Consider the following 20,206-nt stretch of genomic DNA (forward strand, 5'->3'; position numbering starts at 1 on the left):
AAAACAACCTAAAGTAACATAAAATTTAAGTTAGTTTTTCGGTGATAGCTTAGGGTACCTAATCTAACATAAACGTTGCCTACTGTAACATGACCTTTTCTGTTACCCTAGGCTCCAAAGGTAACAAAAACAGTCTGAATGTAACGTAAAACGTATATTACATTAGAGAGACACAGAATTTTCAAAATGACGTGGAATGCTGACGTGTCATGATGACATGGCATGCTGACATGGCATGCTAATGAGGTGGCAGTGTGGGGCCCACATTGATGACGTGGCATGTAATGACGTGGCATATGGGTCCCACTTTTATGGTGTATTTTAAGAACCTATGGTAACACTTTTAGTAGCTAATGTAATATTTGTAAGCAAGCTGCTGAAACATTTTACATTGTCTACGGTAACAGTTTATGAAGCTAATGTAACACTTTGACAAATAAGAAATTGAAAATGTGCTATTGGTATTTAAGCAACCCCAAATTGAATAAAACATCCAAAACAACAAACATCTAACTAACATCCTCCCAAAATATCCAACAACCATCCTACTAAAACATCCAACCCCCTACTAAAACATCCAACATCCAACAAAAGTTAAACTACATAACAAAAGTTAAACTAGTTCATGACTTAATAGATAGCCTTATACGCTTATAAACTTGAAAAACACTGGTACTAGAAGCTGCCGCGGCCAATTATTGGTGTACCATCATCATTGTCACTTGCAGCAATCACAAGCAATCATAAAAAAGTCCTGGATATCAACTCTGATGTTCGGGTTAGCTTCCACAAGTCTTTTAAGAACAACTGCCAAGTTTTGCTCCATCTGAGTACTTCCGGTGGAGTTTGCTATACCACCTTGACTTCCTGAAACACATCAAGTATAATACTGTAGATGTTATCTCAAAAAAACGGGAAGCACTAAAAGAATATCATGTAACAAACCACTGTACACGATCAACTGATATTGGCATGGTAAATAGATGTGTTTCAAAAATATAAATATTAGAAGTCTGTATCAGCATATTGCTGCGAGTCAGCAAAAGGACACAATACTTACGCATCAAGCCTTTCCTATGATGTTGAAGTATTACCACTGACTATATTAAAATACTAGTTGGACCAGCTATCATCATTTAAACTAACATCATAAGCAGTCCTGAAAAGAATAATTTTAAAGTATTTGAGTAATTTTAACTCAAAGGTCATCAGGACACAGAATAATAAAAATCATTTCAGCATTGCTGCATTTGCAAAACAGTAAGTGACTATAATGTTGTGGTAAGTTTTAATATCACAATACAGCATAGTTTCATTTTGAAGGCAACAAAGATTCTAGCATCGAGATTTTAATCCTAATGCAGTAATGCAGCTGTTAAAAAAATGATTTATTTACCAACTTGGATAACAACAACTTATTTAATATCTTCATACTCAAAGACCGCCATTTGATATAATATGAATTGATATTACAACCACAATCTGCAACTCCATTCCAGTTGGTAGGATCTATTGGCCTATCAACTTACCAAATAAATGTAATATCATTTACCAACTTGGATAACAACTTATGTAAAATGAAAGACAGTGTTAACTTAACTGTCATTATGCTAAAGTAATAAAAAGTTGAAATGAAACAATACAACCTCTCCAGGTTTCACAGTGACCATACATGGAATAAATTCCATCCTTGCTGTTCCTGCAAAGTAGAAATCCTCATCAAAATTTAGATAATAGATTGGTAACTACATAATCACATTCTACCATAAGTGACAGACTTTTATTAAAAAAATTAACATGAAATTAATTCTGTAACTGGTATAAAAAGGGAAAGCAATAATAGACCATCTCCTTGTTGGATTGTTAATTATCATTATGAAAATATAGATTATTCTATTAAGTCAAATGACAAGGTTGTGCTTTTTCAATTGAGGCTCTATTGGATGCTGGTCTTTTTGGCTATTATTATTATTAGCTAGTAATAATACAGATGACATGTCAAGATTGTTCATATTCTGGCTTAAAAACTGATGATTTGCGGGCAAAGAAGAATTGGGGTTTTGTGGATTAGGGTTGTAATTCAAAACCCTGGAATTTGGAGCTAAAGCTGAAGTCTGAACAGAATATGAAGCCCCTAAACTTGAATTGAAATTAGTAACTGCATTACCCCAAGACTGACACCAAAGGTGTCTTCGGTTTCTTTATTGCTTTCGCCTTGCAGAAGCTGTTTCAACCTCAAGAAAGTCTCACCAACATCTCCAGAAATCCATCTGAGCTGGTCATGTGATGCCGAATATAGCTAAGTACTAATCCAACAAACAACATAACAACAAAACACAAGATATATGTATACACATATACTAAAACATCAAAAGATCTGCCTTGAAAGTTCAAACCAAACCCAGAAACATAAAATCAAGAAACCAAAAGATAAATACACACACAAAATCAACTAACTTACCTGTAACAAAAATGGGATTTTTTATATCTTCCAGATTTGAAAAGTTGAGTGAGAAAGACTTAAGGCCAAGAATATGAATCTCTCAAGAACCCCATGTTTTTGTCTTCAGTTCAGTGTCTTCTCTTTCAATTAACTTCCATCTTTTCAGCTGAACACACAGGAAGTTGCATACCTACTAAAATAATTACAAAAAGGACCCTGTTCTTCTTATTATTATAAAAGAAACATCTGTAGCTTCTTGTTTATTATCTTCTTTAATTTAACCTTTTACCCTCTTAAATATTAACTTTGTAGATCTCGTACTGTTTTTGTGTAGGCTTCTGTGTTCTGCTGCCATGGATGCGTACATCATGAAAAAGGGCAAACAAAGCGGGCCATTTTCTCTTTCACATACAAACACACACACAACAATTTCTTCTTTTTTTGAGATTTATTTATCCCCATGTACAATATTTAATTATTATTCCTCATAAATCATACTTCCCCGGTCTCACCCCATTCTTTACTTCGGATAGAGCACGGATTAAGAAAAAATAAAAATTAATACAGAAAAGTAATAAAATTGTATAAAGTGGTGAGACCGGTAGTTAATTTTTTTTAATTAATAGTAGTAAAATAGTCCATGTACTTTCATTCATTAAATAGTTTTCTTTAAAAAACAGTCAAACATTCAAAATGTCATTATAAATAGGAAATATATGAAATAAGTAATAAATTTGATGCATTTTTGCTCCTATGTGTGCTTCATAGATTCTAAGAGGGAGGAAACGTACATACAAAAGAACTATTTAATTATACATCCACAAAGGTTTCATACTCTCATATTAATTATAAATATAAAAACAAAGATTTACTATAAATCTGTGTAGCGTAGCTGATCCACCACCATGTACATTATTAACTGAAATCCACCATAGGATAGAGCTTCAAGATATACCTGATGTAGTATCATAGGTTTACTCGCAAATTCAACATGTGGTTTGGGGACGCTGAGAGTCAGTGGCCTCAAGCAAGTTCCAAATCCTCCAACAAGTATGGTTCTTTATTTTTAATAATTGCACGTAATTGGGTTCAGTATGGTTTGAGCTCAAAACCATACTTCAAGCATTCAAGACTTGTTACACAATCTGCATAAATCAACGAATCAAGAACAACTGTGTATATGACTAGCAAATGTGTATATGCAAGTTAAAGCAAAACGCAATAATATTGTCAGCAGAATATCAAAATTGCACTGGGATGCAATCATGGATAACTAACCAGTAATGACCAAATGGTCCAACAAAACTAAACCCAAATAAGCTCGTGATTGCTACTCTCTTCCAGCTAATTTTGAATTCTTCATCTTCATGTTGTTGTGCAAAAAAAATGTCAGTAGAATATCAAATAGCTAGACATTTCGAATATTGTAATTAATGAAAGAACACAAGCGACCAGGAAACTACGGGTTTATGGCAGATCGAAGAAGTAAGAAAAAAGAGAACGGGAAAAAAATTAAAACCGTAATAGGGATTCCATTAAATTAGAAGAATTATAAAAAAGAAAGAAAAAGAGAAAGGATGGATTACCCACTCGAGTGGAAATAGAATGAGTGATAGATTGAGTAGCAATATCTCCAACTCCCCATATGATTCCTGAGCTTATTACTTGTGTCTTCAGTTGATGAAAACTGAATCCTACATACTTAGAGTAAATTACTCTTAGAGTAAATTGCTCATAGTAATAAAATATATTTAACATATATAGAAATAGTGTAACTGATTAGATAAAATTACCAATTCCAGATGCAGTTGCAGTGATAATCGTTGATACACCCACTGAATTTTATTACAGAGAACCCAAAATCCAAAACCCGCAATCAGGTTGCAACTCAAATTCCAAATCGAAGCTCAAAATCAAAAATCAAAAGCAAAAAAGCCCTAAAATCAAAGATAAATATTAATTAGTCGAAGCTTAAATAAAAAATTAGAGTCAATTGAACTAAAAACAAAAAAATAACTATTTTTAAAGACAGTGATGAATAGCCTCTTACCCAAGCCCTAATTTGAGGAAGAGTTAGAAATCTTTAGGGGTAAGAGCAAGACAAAGAGAGATTTAGATGGTGGTTGAGAGAGATATTATGTACTGAGAGAGACAATTAGAGAGATTAGTGAGAGAGGGTGTGTATTGAGAGAGACAACGAGAGAGAGAATTGAATAAGAGAGCATAGGATGAAAAGAGTTGAAAAAATTGGGTGGTTTTTATCCCGCTTCTCCCTAAAAAATTATCAGCCCTCTAAGATTCTGGGTGTTCAAAATTTTGAGCGTTCAAAATAATATCAAGTAACTAATATTTTAATAAATAAATAATGTATGTATACTCTATTATTTTTATAAAATCATATATTTAAATTTATATATTTTTTATTTGTAAAACTTAAATATCAATGCTTATGTTATTGAGGGGAAATTTGTACTATTTTTATTTTTTTAATAATTAAACTGAAATATTGATTTTTATTTTAAATTTTATTACTTTTATAAGTATTATTTAAATTATTTAAATCTTTTCTGTAAAAATCGTATATCATCATGTATTTTATTTATTAAATTAGTATATTACCTCACATTCTTGTCAAATTAATATTTAAACTTAAAATCTATTATATTTATATTTAAATAATCTAAGCTAACACTTTTGCAATAATGTTGCAAATTGCAACACTTTTTAGCTAATGTAACATCTTATTTTTGGCAAAGGTAACACAAAAAATATAATGTTATATTAGGGCACAAGTTGCATAGCCAATGTAACATTCTGGGGTAACATTTTTTTGGTGGGGGTTGCGATAGGTGATATTTGGTGTAGTGCGTATTGTTTGATTAACCTATATCCTTCTTCTATATACCTTATTCTATGGTGATTTGTATAACTATTATGAATTCCCAACTTACATACTTTGGTTATCATTTGATCTTGACCATAGTGTTGTCCTTTGATTACTTTTGATTCATTCAGTTCCTTTGATTTCTTGAAATTGAACTTAAGAATGATTTTCGACTCGAAAGAGTCCGAATGATTTCATATTCTTGGTAATGATAAAAAGAACTTAGATAAACTCTTATTTTCCAAAACAAGGTTTTCCAAATGAATTCCTGATGGATTGGATTGAGACGTAAGAGACTAGTAGGACTAGTCCAGTCATATAAGAGACTAGCGGGGCTAGTCCAAATTTAAGGCTGAAATTATGCCATACGTACCTTAAAGGCCAGATGGAGGTTAGTATGGGCTGATCACCCGTATTATTTATAAAAGTTAAAATAGTCCAATTAAGGGTTCCCTGTCATTTAATAAAGAGAAATTGAATACCTTTACTTAGCAATTGCTTCTTTGAAAGTGAAATGGTTTAAAATAATTTGTGATGAGTTGATTGTGATATTGTTTAGTATACGGCTTTGAGAACCCTGATTCTATTCTGATATTGTTATCAATCAAATAATTGATTTCCAGAGTTGAATATATTCTTGCTTTCCTTGTGAAAGATCATTTGAGATCCAGTTAATGATTTATGAAGAATGTCGGCTTTCACCCTATCTTGAGCTTTGATTTCTTGAAAGCCCAAATATTTCCTCATAACCTTTCCATAGCCAGAAATAGAAATCTGCAACCTAGAGATATATAGTAGAATGCCTTAAGAAGTGATTTTGGTATATTGTTGTTTTTGCATCATAGAACTGTCATATAGTTACTTACTGAGTTTTATACTCATATAATTTGCTCTGTTCTAACCATAGCAATTAAGCAAGAAGATGGCCAGACTTAGGCGCACTGCTCGTAAGAGCGTACCTGGTGGCCCTTACCGTGTTGTAGGCTTCCAGATGCCAGATCAGGTAGTACAGGTTGTGTGAGCAAGCGCTTAGTTGGAAGGTTGTAATGATACAATGGGTTATCTGTCGGTTCCAAGTCGGAATCGATTGTGTAAATTAAATATTATTTTGGGTTGTGATATATATTATATGGTTGGTAGTTGTAATCTTGTCTCAAACTTAATCATGTTAGATCATGTTAGTAGTTAATCAGGGTTTATGTTTATTTATTGTTAATTTAATGTTGTGTGGGTTCTCATTTCTTAATCCCGAGATTGAGGGTGTCACATTCCCTGTGTTCCAAATTGAATTTATTATGAATAGCTTTAATATAAATGTTTTTGTTATATCATGTTGTAGATTTTTAGATATTCTAATTGAAATTATTTAAAATAATCGAACGGAATTTTGTATACAGCAGTGTGTTGTGCTTGCGTGATAATGAATCTGTTGGTTATGAATTTTCTGTTTAAGATACTAGTACTCTCTAAGCTCTCTATGATTTCCATTGAATTTTATTGAAACTGTCCACCCACGTATGTGTTCAAGGATTAGCTTGACTAGTTAACTATGTGGTATACTGAACCCAGTTTATAATATTGGATAAACTTGGTTGTTGGATCTGTTAGGATTACTAGTAATCTGTATTTTTCAAAGCATGTAACTATCTATTTTTGTGTGTGTGTGTTTATCTTTGATTATATGTTCATTTGCATATATCTGAAGCAATAATGATAACACAGGAATTAGATTACAACTATGTTATTTACCGAACTTGTAATCATCTTGCTTTTTTGGTTGACAGTTTTGCAAGATTTTGATTATATATTTCATTTTTATCTTTTAACGGAATCTTTATTGCAAGAATGTGTTATTTATATGTTGTGGCTCCTGGAGAAGGTAGCTTACGTCTTCCTGACAGTGTTTCATTGGATATTAAAGCAAGGATTGATGAACTGAAGTCAAACATAGAAAAGGAAAGCTGCATAATGGAAACAGGATGACTTACAACTAGTAAATTAAGCCTTTTTAGGTTGTTGATTTGTGTATTTAAGTTGTAGCTATTTGAGTATTGGTTTTGATTTTTAGGAATTATGCAGAAATGTAAATTGTAGTACTGAGATTTGATACTAAATGAAAATTGTATTGAATTTGTCTATCATTTATCATTATATTTATGAAAGTTAAATAAAAAACAAGCAAAAACAAAATACTGAATATGAATTATTAAAAATTATTTATACGGGCCCCACATAAATGCACGTCCCATATATTTGTGGGGCCCACTTGTAAGGGCCACTTTTAAAAAAAATAGAACAGCTATTGCGACATAGAAAATATGTTGATGTAGCATCCTAAAGATGTTGTTATATCATTCTATAATAACTAGAAAGTCTGTGTTAGAATAGAGTCCTCCTTATGTTACTATAGATACCTATAGTTACTGCTCAGAACTTAACATAGCAAATGTGTTGCTATAGCCTTTTTTAGCCTATAGCAACACCAAACAGGCTCTATAGAGACACATTTTTGATGTTACAAGAAGCAATATACGGTGTAGCATTTATAGTGTCATAAGTTAATCTCACAGTGATAATTATGTATTGGTCTTTAGACCTGAAGTCATTATATTTTATACAAGAATTAATACACTTTAATTCTATTAAAAGTTATCCTTGACCGGGTAATAATAGAAGTAGACATTGGATATATTATAAATCGTATGAGAAATATGAATGATCTAGATGGGATTTAGCCCTCCTATATTAAGGAGTGATATTTTTGGCCTCTTGATTGAGTGAGACTATAAAATGCATGGCCGTGCTCAAATACTGATATGTTTAATAGTTTACTTATTGTTCAAGGAAACCCAGATTAAACGGTATAGAGGATAACACAATGCATGCCTCAAGTTTGATCTATAATATAATGTTAAAAGGATTATATTATATTGTATATAATTCATGAAAGGTTTAATTGGATCACCAGTTATTATTATTACTTGGGTAACAATGATGTATTACTAGATGCCGCTCATTGTTTATAATTTTATTATTTGATATTAAAACTATTGCCAACGTAATAATAACCTAAAGGGTCACACACTAAGAACATTTAAAAGGAGTTTTAATTTAATTTCAAATTTAAATTATATGATTACAAATTCAATATTAGATATTTAATTAATTGAGTTGAACTTAATTAATTAAATCATAATTTGAATTTTAATCTAATAACCCAATCAGTTTTGGTTTTTCATGAAGCCCAAAAAGGATTAGGGTTACGCCCAAATATCTCTCTCGCCTATATATATATATATAATGATGTATAATATTAGGGTTAATAAGTTGAAAATCATTTTCTGAAAAATCCTAGCTGCTCTACATAAGGAGAGGCTAGAAACGAGAGATAGAGAGAGGCAAATATTTCGGCTAGTACCGGCTCCGGTGATCGTTGGACGATCAGACGTTCGTGTGGACATCTTTGGAGTGCAAATCTTTGTGTGAAAGGGATGTTGTGATTTATTCATCCAGGACCTCCATTATAGTCACTTGTAAAACTTCGTTAAGGTACATATTTCTTTCTCGATAATCATTTACTAATTATACATAGATCCTGCGGTCGGGATTCAATTTTTTTTGCTTTATGGAGCTTTTTCCGTTGCTTATTCTGTTCGAATCCCTAACACATCTTTCGTGTATAAAATAGTTTTTTTTCTTTGGAAGAAAAAACTATTAATATATTAATTTGTATATACTTATTACATGTTTGATCATTTTAATAAATATAAGCATTTATATTGTGACGCCCTCAAACTTGGGGTTATGAATGAGGACCCACAACACTAATATAATAACTATAATATGACAACATAAATAAAATGAACCCCGAAAGCTACAATGATCTACACATGATAAAGTATGAGACAAGATTACAATTACCAACCAGAATAATAATTATTATATAACCCTTTCATAAATTATTCAAAATACGATCCCGACTTGGAATCGTTAGATAAACCAAATGTATCTGATTACCAGCTATTACAATCGACCAACTACCAACGCTTCCTCACTCTGCATCTACATTATCTGGCACCTGGAATCTAAATGTGCGGAAAGGACCGCTATGAACACTCTTATAAGCGGTATGACTAAGTCTGGTCTTCTTCTTGCTTAACTGCCAAGGTTAGATCAATGCAAACAAATGAGCTAGAAGGCTCAACAAGTAACTACTAAACAGTTCTAAATATCAAAAGCATAAGCAACATTCTTAATAACAAAAGAATAAGCGGCATTTTTCTTTGGAAGAAAAAACTATTAATATATTAATTTGTATATACTTATTACATGTTTGATCATTTTAATAAATATAAGCATTTATATTGTGACACCCTCAAACTCGGGGTTATGAATGAGGACCCACAACACTAATATAATAACTATAATATGACAACATAAATAAAATAAACCCCGAAAGCTGCAAGGATCTACACATGATAAAGTATGAGACAAGATTACAATTACCAACCAGAATAATAATTATTATCCAACCCTTTCATAAATTATTCAAAATACGATCCCGACTTGGAATCGTTAGATAACCCAAATGTATCTGATTACCAGCTATTACAATTGACCAATTACCAACGCTTCCTCACTCTGCATCTACATTATCTGGCACCTGGAATCTAAATGTGCGGAAAGGACCGCTAGGAACACTCTTATAAGCGGTATGCCTAAGTCTGTCCTTCTTCTTGCTTAACTGCCAAGGTTAAATCAATGCAAACAAATGAGCTAGAAGGCTCAGCAAGTAACTACTAAACAGTTCTAAATATCAAAAGCATAAGCGGCATTCTTAATATTAAATGAATAAGTGGCAGTAATCTAGCAAAAGCTAGAAAGGATCTTCGAGATAAGGATTCAAGATTAAGGTTCCAGATATTCAGCTTTACGAACAAGTAACAGGGTTCTCAAGTGGGTTCTAACAACTTGGAGAAATTTCAGTTAACATAATTTCAGTTTCAAAAGGAAATGCAGTAAATAGTGCATAGAGCACGATTAAATCTTTTACTCTCACTTTTATCAACATAGAACCCTTGATTGGATTATCCATCTTTTAAATATAATACGGGTGATTATCCCGTACTGACCTCCATCCGATCATAAGGTACCTATGGCATTATTTCAGTCTATAATATTGAACTAACCCCGCTAGCCTCTTATACGACTGGACTAGCCCCGGTAGCCTCTTACGTCCCTGTCCAAATTTTAGGAATTCTTAGAAAACCTTTATATTGGAAAACATAGTAATTTCAAACTAAATCCTTTTTAAACATTACCAGCCTTTGAAATCATTTGGACTCTGTCAAGTCAAAAATCATTTTTAGATTCAACTCAAGAATTTAGGTGGAATAAACAAATGTAATTGAAAGGAACGTAAATGGGGAAATGATCAAGGTTAAGCATAGGTATTATCAGGGATATTAAGCAAAGTTGTTTCAAAGAAACGTTACATTAACAACACATAAGTCTATCAAGATGGGGATCTAGGTCAATGAAGGTATTAATTAGGATATTTATTCATCAGGATGTATAGGGTTAAAGGGTACTATAGGAAATAAGATATCAATATGAAACAGGGTAAACGTACTTGAAAAGAAACGAACAAATATCAGGGTTTGTCAATAAGATTCAACAATATTACTATGGTCATTCTCTTTATCAATTCACAACATAAACAATCTTTGTGATCATATCATAAGAAAAAGTAGGGTTACTTGCCTAAGAGCTTTCCTTTTTTGTGCGGATTGAATTACTGCCACCTAAAACTTCTTTTCCTTTCCTATATCGAGCGTTTCGTTTTCTGAATCTACAACATAAAATATAGTCTAATTAGAGACTTTATCATCTTCCGAAGTTTCTCTAAACGTCTAACTTTCTTCCCCAATCATGTTATCTCAATTTCTTACTTATAATCGAGACAACACCAAACACATAACAGATAATCACCCTTATTTACATATACTTTATACCTTTAGTCATTCATCCAACTTACACATAACAAATAGTCACACATTTACGTATTCACATAATCAGACATGATTTACCTATATCTAATTCTCGTTAAAACCTAACATCTGCATTTCCATATACATATCTTTCAAAAATCAGGCATGACGTATTCGTAAACACGCTAACCCTTTTTCCACAATCAATTAGTAATAATCAATAATCAATTCTCTACAACACATTCTTTAATATTTTCTATCTATATCTTATTCAGTCTATCAACCAATTATTCAATAATACCCAAAATTCTAACTTGGTATGATCCGAAGACTATGCACAAAACATGCAAACCCGACTTTATACGAATACCAATATAATGATTTATCATATCGAATAATAACTATAACATGAGACTAAAATCCATAAAAATCAAATTCCTATCCCTTTTAATCGAATTTAAATCAAATAATTAAGTTCGAGAATCTGAAATCAATATCCCACACATGAAAATTCTTTATAGCATATAATTCAACTTATATATCATTAATAATCACATAATTTCGAACTGAAAAATGAAAATCCGGAAATTATAAAATCTGAATTTTTATTTAAACTCAGCATGCAATCACACAGACGAATTAATTCAAGTTATTTGAACCCAGTAATTACATCATAGCACACGACTGACTCACCGAAGTTCATCGCCGGTGGCGGCGATTCTCCGCGGTGCCCTCAAATCGAGGGTTTCCTGCTCAAAAATCACCAATTTTAGAAGAACTAGCACTAACCCACTTCATTCTCATCCAAACCAAAATAAAAAACCTTCGAATTCAAATTTAAACTCGAAGAGAGTTTAAGGGTCTCGAAATCAATCCACACGAAACAACCATGCAAGCTCAGATCAAGAAACTAGAGATGAAAAGAGAAACAACCATGGTCTTGGATCTGAAAACAGGTAAGAAACGAGAGAGAACAAACGAGAGAGAGAAAGGCTACCGAGAGAGGGTTTGAGAGAGAGAGAGAGAGAGAGACTGAACCACCGAGGGGAAGAAAGGAGGAGAGGGAGATATAAGGCGGTGGTTTTTAGGGGTATTTTGGTAATTTACCAATTCTGATTTTCTTTTTCTTTTTATTATTTCTTTTTTATGCACCAAACCGCTAAAAAACAAATTTAATAATATAAAATTGTTTTGTAAAATTTGAAAATGACACAAATTTTATTTTTAAAAAGTAGAATATGAATTTAGCCCTCTCCCCAATTTTTTTTAAAATAATTGTTCAGCAAATGAATTAGTTTCTATGAATTTTGCAATTAAATCACCAATAAAGAAAATCATTTTAGAAAAATCATTCTAAAATACCAAGGCCTTAAAATAAATTCAACCTCACATTCTAAAAAGTCTCTAGAACAATTATAGAAATAATAAAGTAATTTCCGTAATTTGAACATACTCTAAAAATTTTATAAAAATATTTAGGAATCAAATAACCTTTATTTTCACCAAATAAATCATTTTAAAAATATTTAAAAACTACAGAATCATAAATTCACATAAGTAAATATCAAATATGTCACACCCCAACTCAATAACATACACACACTAACAAAAGCGAACCATAATTATATTACAAACTTATAAGTCCAAAAGATGATAATAATACGAATACAAACCCAACCAAAAATAATAACAATCCCGAGATCTTTACAAGTTCAGAGTTTGGAACATACCTTCTAACTAATACCACAATTACATACTGGCGGATTTCGCCTAATCTATCTATATATATATATATATTCTACCTGCGCCCTCAAATGGTCTTCACCCTGCCTACCGGTTGACTTACGGGCGGTCTGCTTGGTACGAAACATGATTGCTAGCTGTAGAACAGGGTAAAATACAAGAAAATGAGCTAAAATGCTCATCAAGTACTATCAGTTCTACTATACAAGGCATTATCTCAAAATCACGAGTTCATGAATCAAGAGGTTATAAATACTTGTAAAAATGACAATAAGGAAGATGAAGTTATAATATAAAGACATGGTAGAATCATAGCAATCGAAATATGAAATATGGTATCATGGCATCAGGGCAACATATTATAATCATTTAAATATCAAATCATCAAACTTTATTTTAGGACGCTGCAGATTACAGTCGGTGATCAGCCGCGAAGTAATCCCGAGCCGCACTGGGTTCTCAAATATAATGGGATCCCTAGGCTATATGTGAGCCTATCAATAACGTGAAAAGGACTTACGTCTAAGTATAATCCACTAAGATAAGAAATCATTTATTTTATTTTTAATGATTTATAACATGGATGCCAGGGAAAGATTTGGTATCATCTTAATTGAATTAGATTCAAGGGAAGAAAACATTCGAAGGTAAAGTATTAACCAGGTTAAGAGTGATTAACGAAAGTATTTGAAATAATTATTGACATGGTGGTTATTATGACTAAGCACTCACGGAAAGTGTATATAAGTGCAACAATTATAAGGATAAGGATGTAAGTAACTTGCCTTTTAAAGTTTTAAGATTATTCGATCTTGATGGCACGAGTCTTCCCCTTCGCTTCGGAACCTATACATTAGACTAACTTCATTACTATTCACCCTTTATCGCCTTATACGCATATAAGCTCCTAGGACTAACTTTTACCCTTATCATAACTACTATTACATAAGAATTTATAATTATAAGAATACACATAACTTAATCATATGCAATTCAAGTAATCCATATAGTCACATAATCACATAATGGCATGGCATATAATACTTAGTTATTATTATCTAAATCCCTAAGCACATAAGCAAGTAACACATAAGAACTATTACTAATGCTTCAATCTATCTACTATGACTTTAACTTAAACCTAAAGATGCTATGCAGCACTCAGACTCTTCACCTCTAAGTCCCAATTACAACGAACACCACTAAAGCTTCCTAATGCCACTCGAAGGGTGGTCCTCGGGTGCCTTGGTGGAAATGGGATGTTTCCACCTTGGGCCTTCACTCCAAACCACTTCCCAAAGGTTTATAAGACTCTAAAATAACTTCTAAAGTTGGTAAGACTCAGGGGTCTCACTCCTATAAGCTTACAAAGATCAATACTCACACTGAAGTTCCCTGCTAGCACCAATTTGCACTACCTGTGTTCTTTAGCAGAAATCTTAACTTCTACATTGGGCCTTCTAACAAAACTAATTCCCATGGATTCTTAAGACCTAAACTTAACTCTCAGACTTGATTTCAGGCCAAGGCCTCACCTAGGCCTCCCTAGGCCTCTGCTCAAAGTTGACATTGCCCAGCCCCCCTGAATTTACTCTGCTATGTTTTTACTTATATAAAACTCATTTTTCTCATTAAATTTTTAATTCTAATGGTTTTTAAGCTTCTTAAGGATGCACTATACTTATTTAAGCCAAGGCCCTATTAAGGCCTAACCTAAGACATGGTTATAATTGACCAAAATTCAAGTTTACACAGCCTTTCCCTATTCTGAGTTGCTCTCGGTTATGAGGGTGTGCACCTACCTAAATGCAAGTTTCTCACTGAATCAAGGATACTGGACTCAAGTACAACTCAAGTCCTAACTCCAGTAAACTCAGGCCTAGAAAGGCCTCACCAAAACTCACATAAAACGGCCTATACTTATGATGGAAAAATCTGCTACTTAGTGCCTAGTGTACCTCCTTCCACCTTAACTCCCATTTCAACACCAAAACCAACAATCAAGCCGACAAATCTATCCTATAATATACACAACCCTATTGAATATCATTTTATGGGAATTATGAGCATAAATCTAGCCATATAAGTCATTTACCAAGGCAAAAACAGAGAGCATAACAAGGCAGATTTTTACATATGCGATTTTAAGCAAAAATCTGAACAAAAAATACGTGGTATCAACTTGATGGCTACTAGATTTGATTATTAATTTTCAAGGCACATAGCATACTAGCATTTTAGAGCAAAAACCATCGCATTCATTGTAAAAACCATCGCATTCATTGCACATTTATCCGAAATATCACTTATACTACGACATGCAAGTATTAACTTCAACTTTTATTGTAAAAATCATGGCATGAAAGGATGGAAACTTTGTAAAATACATTTTAAAAGATAATAAGTTCTTTGAAAGCCACATGCAAAGTCTCTTTCTTTTTGAAAACAAATAAAACTAACATACAAACCACAAAATCCATTCGGCTCCTTGGGATCGTTGCCGAATGCTTGAGGCCAAGATCATGGCTTGAATATAGAAGCAAAACACTTCATCAAGACCATCTCTTGCTCAATTTTTATGAGCCACATTAAGTTCAACTCTAGATTCACAAGAATCAAAGTTAAACCCTTGGCTTTAACCACATGCAACTAAGAAACTAACCTTAAATGATGATATAAAACCAAGTGTAGTTGACCCTTGCTTAGAGGAGTAGAAAGGTGTAAGAAAATGAAGAAATGAGGAAGAAATGAGAGGATTGGAGAGGGTTTAGGCGCTGCCGAGAGGGAGTATGGAGAGGAGAGAATGGAGTGATGTGTTGGTGAAGAAAATGATGTGAGGTTGAGTGTTTTAATTAGTTTTTGTCTCATCCCAGTGGTAGTGGAGCTTATTTTTACCATGCTATCCTTCACCCACTAATAGAAAGATTTTGCATGCAAGGCTTTATGGGTCATTTAGTTGGTCAAATGGAGTTAGTGGAGGGTGAAAGGTCGGTCTTACCCTTGATCTCTATTTGGGTGGAATTTGCATGCAAGGGTACACTTGTAATTCAATAACTATTAAAAGTATAATTAAAAAGAATGAGTTTTAGTAATTAAAATATGAATCCATAATTCAAAAAATTAATACCATAAATACTATGAGATTTTAGAAGTTTAATAAAATTGTTTTTAAATATTTCGGACAAAAAAAAATTATATTAAAATAGTTTTTCTAATATTATCATACTAATAAATAAATCATGAAAAATTTAATTATCACATTATAAATCCCACAAGAAATTGCAAGTAAATTGACTATATTCCACAATATTAAAATAAAAATTTATCGCCTAATCGCGTCTATTCAAATATTACTAAATTGCTAGAAATCCCAACTATTTATTAATCGCGTAGCGAAAATCTTACTCGCGTACGAGAGTTACATGCTTAAAAATATTCCAGCAATACTCGCAATGCCATAAGACAAAATTATACACAACATATAATAAATCCGCATAATCGACCTTATAACACATAATATTTATCAATATATATATATATATATATCACACTTATAAAATAGTTCAAATATTTGCCGGTTGTCACAAAATAACATATATTGACATAGTAACATCAATCACATCTCGTATTTATACATTTTCCACTTAAACTTTATTTTATAACTGTTTACGCCTTTACTAGATAATCAATACTTAAATTACAATATAACTTTATAAACTCGAATCCAAATAATCACAGGTACACATAGGATTCTTTATCTTTCATACTTTAATATACTTTACTCATTTCTCATTTAGAAATTTCCATTAAATCAACTTTTCACATAACAGGCCGCGCCCCAACTGACAGCCCGACAACAAACCGAGTCGACCACACTTACATACCATAAGTTATGTCCTTTACTGACTCATCAAACTGGAACATCATAATATATATATATATATATAATATAATTATTCTTCCCATATATTCACATAACCCACACATATATCACAAAAATTATATTTTACTTTCGTAAGCTATATCTCGAAAATCTCAGTCCTTACGTACATTTTAATTTGTAAATGCTTATTTTTTGGAATTATTAATTATAAGTACTAATTATGCGTCACATTTTAAATTATTCTAATTTAAAAAAATTATCCAAAATAAATACATATTTGAGTTCTTTTCTTAACACAAGCGTTATTATAAACTTATTCCTAATACCATATTTTACTTATACAATATCATGTAAAAACATGTATCGTGCCGATTTGACAAAATTAGGCAATAATTATTCACTGTCAAAACGCATGAAATTACTTAATAACATGTATCCCGCACTTTAAAATTTTTAATTATGTAAAGATTTTTTAATTTTAAAATTATGTTTATGTATGTTAGCATTTCAAAAAAATTTATATTTTATCTCGTATTAAAGTAAGAGTGTAACGTGTTAAGTTTATTACACTTGACTCAAAGTTGTTTGGTTTAAGTTTGTTACGCTTTTTTATCGAAGTTGTTTGGTTAGTTTACATTTAGACGTTTTAACGTGTACACGTTGGTATTGAATTATTTCTTTATAGATTTTTTGTTAATCCCAAACAATCTAAACAAGAATTACAGAAGGGGGTTGAATGTAGTTCTGGCTTCTTTTCAATTTTAAGAACAATTCTTCTATGAATATATAATTGTGTTTAATTTAGAAATGGTGCAGAATGAGAGTTGTATTGAAATCAAAAACACAAAGTAATCAAATACAAGTATTTAAAAACTTTATGGTGGATTGGACTTTTCCACCAGAGATATATATTAAGTAGAGAACTCTGTGTTACAAAATTATACACAACTGCTTACAAGTTAAATAATAATAACAGAGAAATTCTTTATAGATGTAGCTTTTTCTATATCTCTGGTAATTGCTCACTAATTTGGATACAATTCAACTTGCTACTCTTAGTTTATATATCACCAAGATACATGATAAAAATACAAACAAATAAGACAAAATGTTTCTAGTCTAATTACATGCTGCTTCACTTCTCTTTCCAACATCTTTGAATATCTTCAGTTTAACAAATATTCTTTGTTCTTTAAACCCTGCAAATGGGCTGCCAAATTCCATTTGCATACAACCAATGAATGTGACTGTCAAGTCACTGTCAACTGCTCTTTTGAATTTGATCATCCGTTGAAACTTAGGTTGATCATCCGTTGAAACTCTGTTTGATCATTCGTCGAGACTTAAGTTGATCATCCGTTGAAGCTTTGTGAATCATCCGTTGAGACTGTTTTCTTGGCAGTTAACTCTATTTCATTTATACAAGATTACAAGGCATCTAATATTTATAATTAACCAACCTATCTTGCATATCAATATAGTAGTCAACATGACTTAAACATTCTACAACATTTAGTGCACCAAGCTATTTAAGTATGCAGAAATGTGCTACTAATATTATTGTTACATAAGCTACTCTTTCAACGGATGTTGAATTGATCATCCGTTGAAAGCTACAAATTTATTTAAATAAAATCTACTAAGTGTTTTGTTCAAGTTATTATCAAGTACACAACATATTCCTAACAATCTCCCCCAATTTATGTCTATTGGAATTGTAGCCATAAATTAAGAGAAACTTGATGATAACAAAATACCCTATGAATACAGAATGAAATAAAGCAGATAACATTTACAAGTGCTGCAGTTTATTGAAAATTCTCACAAAGAAAGATTTGTAGAGTGTCTTACAGATCATTTTCAAGGTGCTCCTTTAGACTGAGCAAATATAGATCATTTCCTTGATTGCCTTGACTTCTTTCCCAGCTTTACATTGTTTTCCTCAATTTGGTTTTGAAGTTGTCTGTAAAATTCAGATTCATCCTTATTTGTGCTTTTCTTGCATCTCCATAAGAGTTTCATTGTTTGCAATCTTTAACTGATCTTCCAATCTGAAGAATCTTCTGATGCATTTTTCATCTTTGAACTCCAATATCCAGTAAGGCCTCAAATGCACCCTATTTCCAGTGAAAGGAATTGTCAATACTCTTGGGAGTGCATTTGGTCCTCTCCGGCTATTCCTTATCTCCTCAATCTTGTTTGGTACCATTTTCTAGGCAATTATATTAAATCCAATGTTTTTCTTGATTGAGGAGAAGACAGTCACCAAAGTTGAATAGCCTTCATTGAGAATTCTGTAAAGTGTCCATATCATCTCTCTTCCACCCTTGTACCTGAAGACTAATATTTCTGGAAGATGTCTGTAAGCATCAATGGATCTGACTTCATCTATCTCTTCCAGATACAGATTTATGTCTGAGAATTCTTTGATGTCACAAATATAGAGTTGATCTCCCTTGTTGACAATAGGATTGGGTTTGGCCAATGTATTGGATTGAAGTTTGACAGGCTTGACTGTTTTGACTACTCTTTTCTTTGTCTTTCTTGGTTTGGCAAAGATTGGAAAGTTTAGATCAGGAAGAGGCAGGCTAACCCAATCTATGGGTTCATCCTTTAGAATTACTGGTTCACCATGGAAATTAATGTTAGGATCAACCTTAAATTCATCATCCTTCAATGTAGGTAAGGTTGTTTGACTTGAAGTTGTAGATTGGGTTGGCATGTATTCTTCCTTGTCTTCATTGAAATGTAGCTTCCTCTTTGTATGGAGTTTGTACCTAAACTTCCTTTTTGTCTACTTTGGTTTTTCTTGCTTTTCTCCAACCAGATTCTCAGTTGTCTTAGTAGGCATAACAGCTTCTGTGATTGCAGGCTTCTTGACTAGGTTCTTGGATTTTAAGGCAGCTTGATTTTGTTGTTGTTTAAGCCTCACATTTTTTTCTTTCTTAGCCTCTGCAAACTGTGGATGTCCATCCACTACACAGATTAATTTACCATTTCTGTAGATCTCAGCAATTTTGTTCTTTGACACTTTGTCTCCAGGATCTTTGGATAAGGCAATAGAACTTGCAAGCAGCTTCTTTTCATCTAGCCTAGGGGTTTCATAGGATAGGTCCAGTGGATTTTTGTCTGAATTCTTTGGATAATTTCTTTTTGGCTGAAAAATCACACTGGCCTTTGGAGACTTAATTGATGAGGGTTGACCCATTTCCATGTTCCCTAAGCTCAATTCATTAAATAAAAATTGTCTCAATTGAGAGAAG

At 32.3% G+C, this 20,206-nt stretch overlaps 1 long non-coding RNA gene across 8 annotated transcripts; it reads right to left on the bottom strand.

Annotated features, from left to right (window-relative positions):
* Positions 1 to 405: 405 nt before the first annotated feature.
* LOC141676889 (uncharacterized) lies at positions 406 to 4,721 on the bottom strand. Of its 8 annotated transcripts, none has more exons than XR_012557202.1 (8): positions 4,494 to 4,720; positions 4,237 to 4,380; positions 4,030 to 4,137; positions 3,722 to 3,806; positions 3,399 to 3,588; positions 2,462 to 2,633; positions 2,168 to 2,275; positions 414 to 1,699 (listed from the first exon to the last, which is right to left on the bottom strand). It is a non-coding gene; the product is annotated as an uncharacterized LOC141676889 (long non-coding RNA). The 8 variants fall into 8 exon arrangements; XR_012557200.1 differs by having other exon boundaries at positions 2,462 to 2,636; XR_012557198.1 differs by having other exon boundaries at positions 416 to 1,699; positions 2,462 to 2,609; positions 4,494 to 4,718.
* Positions 4,722 to 20,206: the final 15,485 nt, after the last annotated feature.

Source organism: Apium graveolens, chromosome 8, assembly GCF_009905375.1.
Source record: "Apium graveolens cultivar Ventura chromosome 8, ASM990537v1, whole genome shotgun sequence".
Classification (NCBI taxonomy): domain Eukaryota; kingdom Viridiplantae; phylum Streptophyta; class Magnoliopsida; order Apiales; family Apiaceae; genus Apium; species Apium graveolens.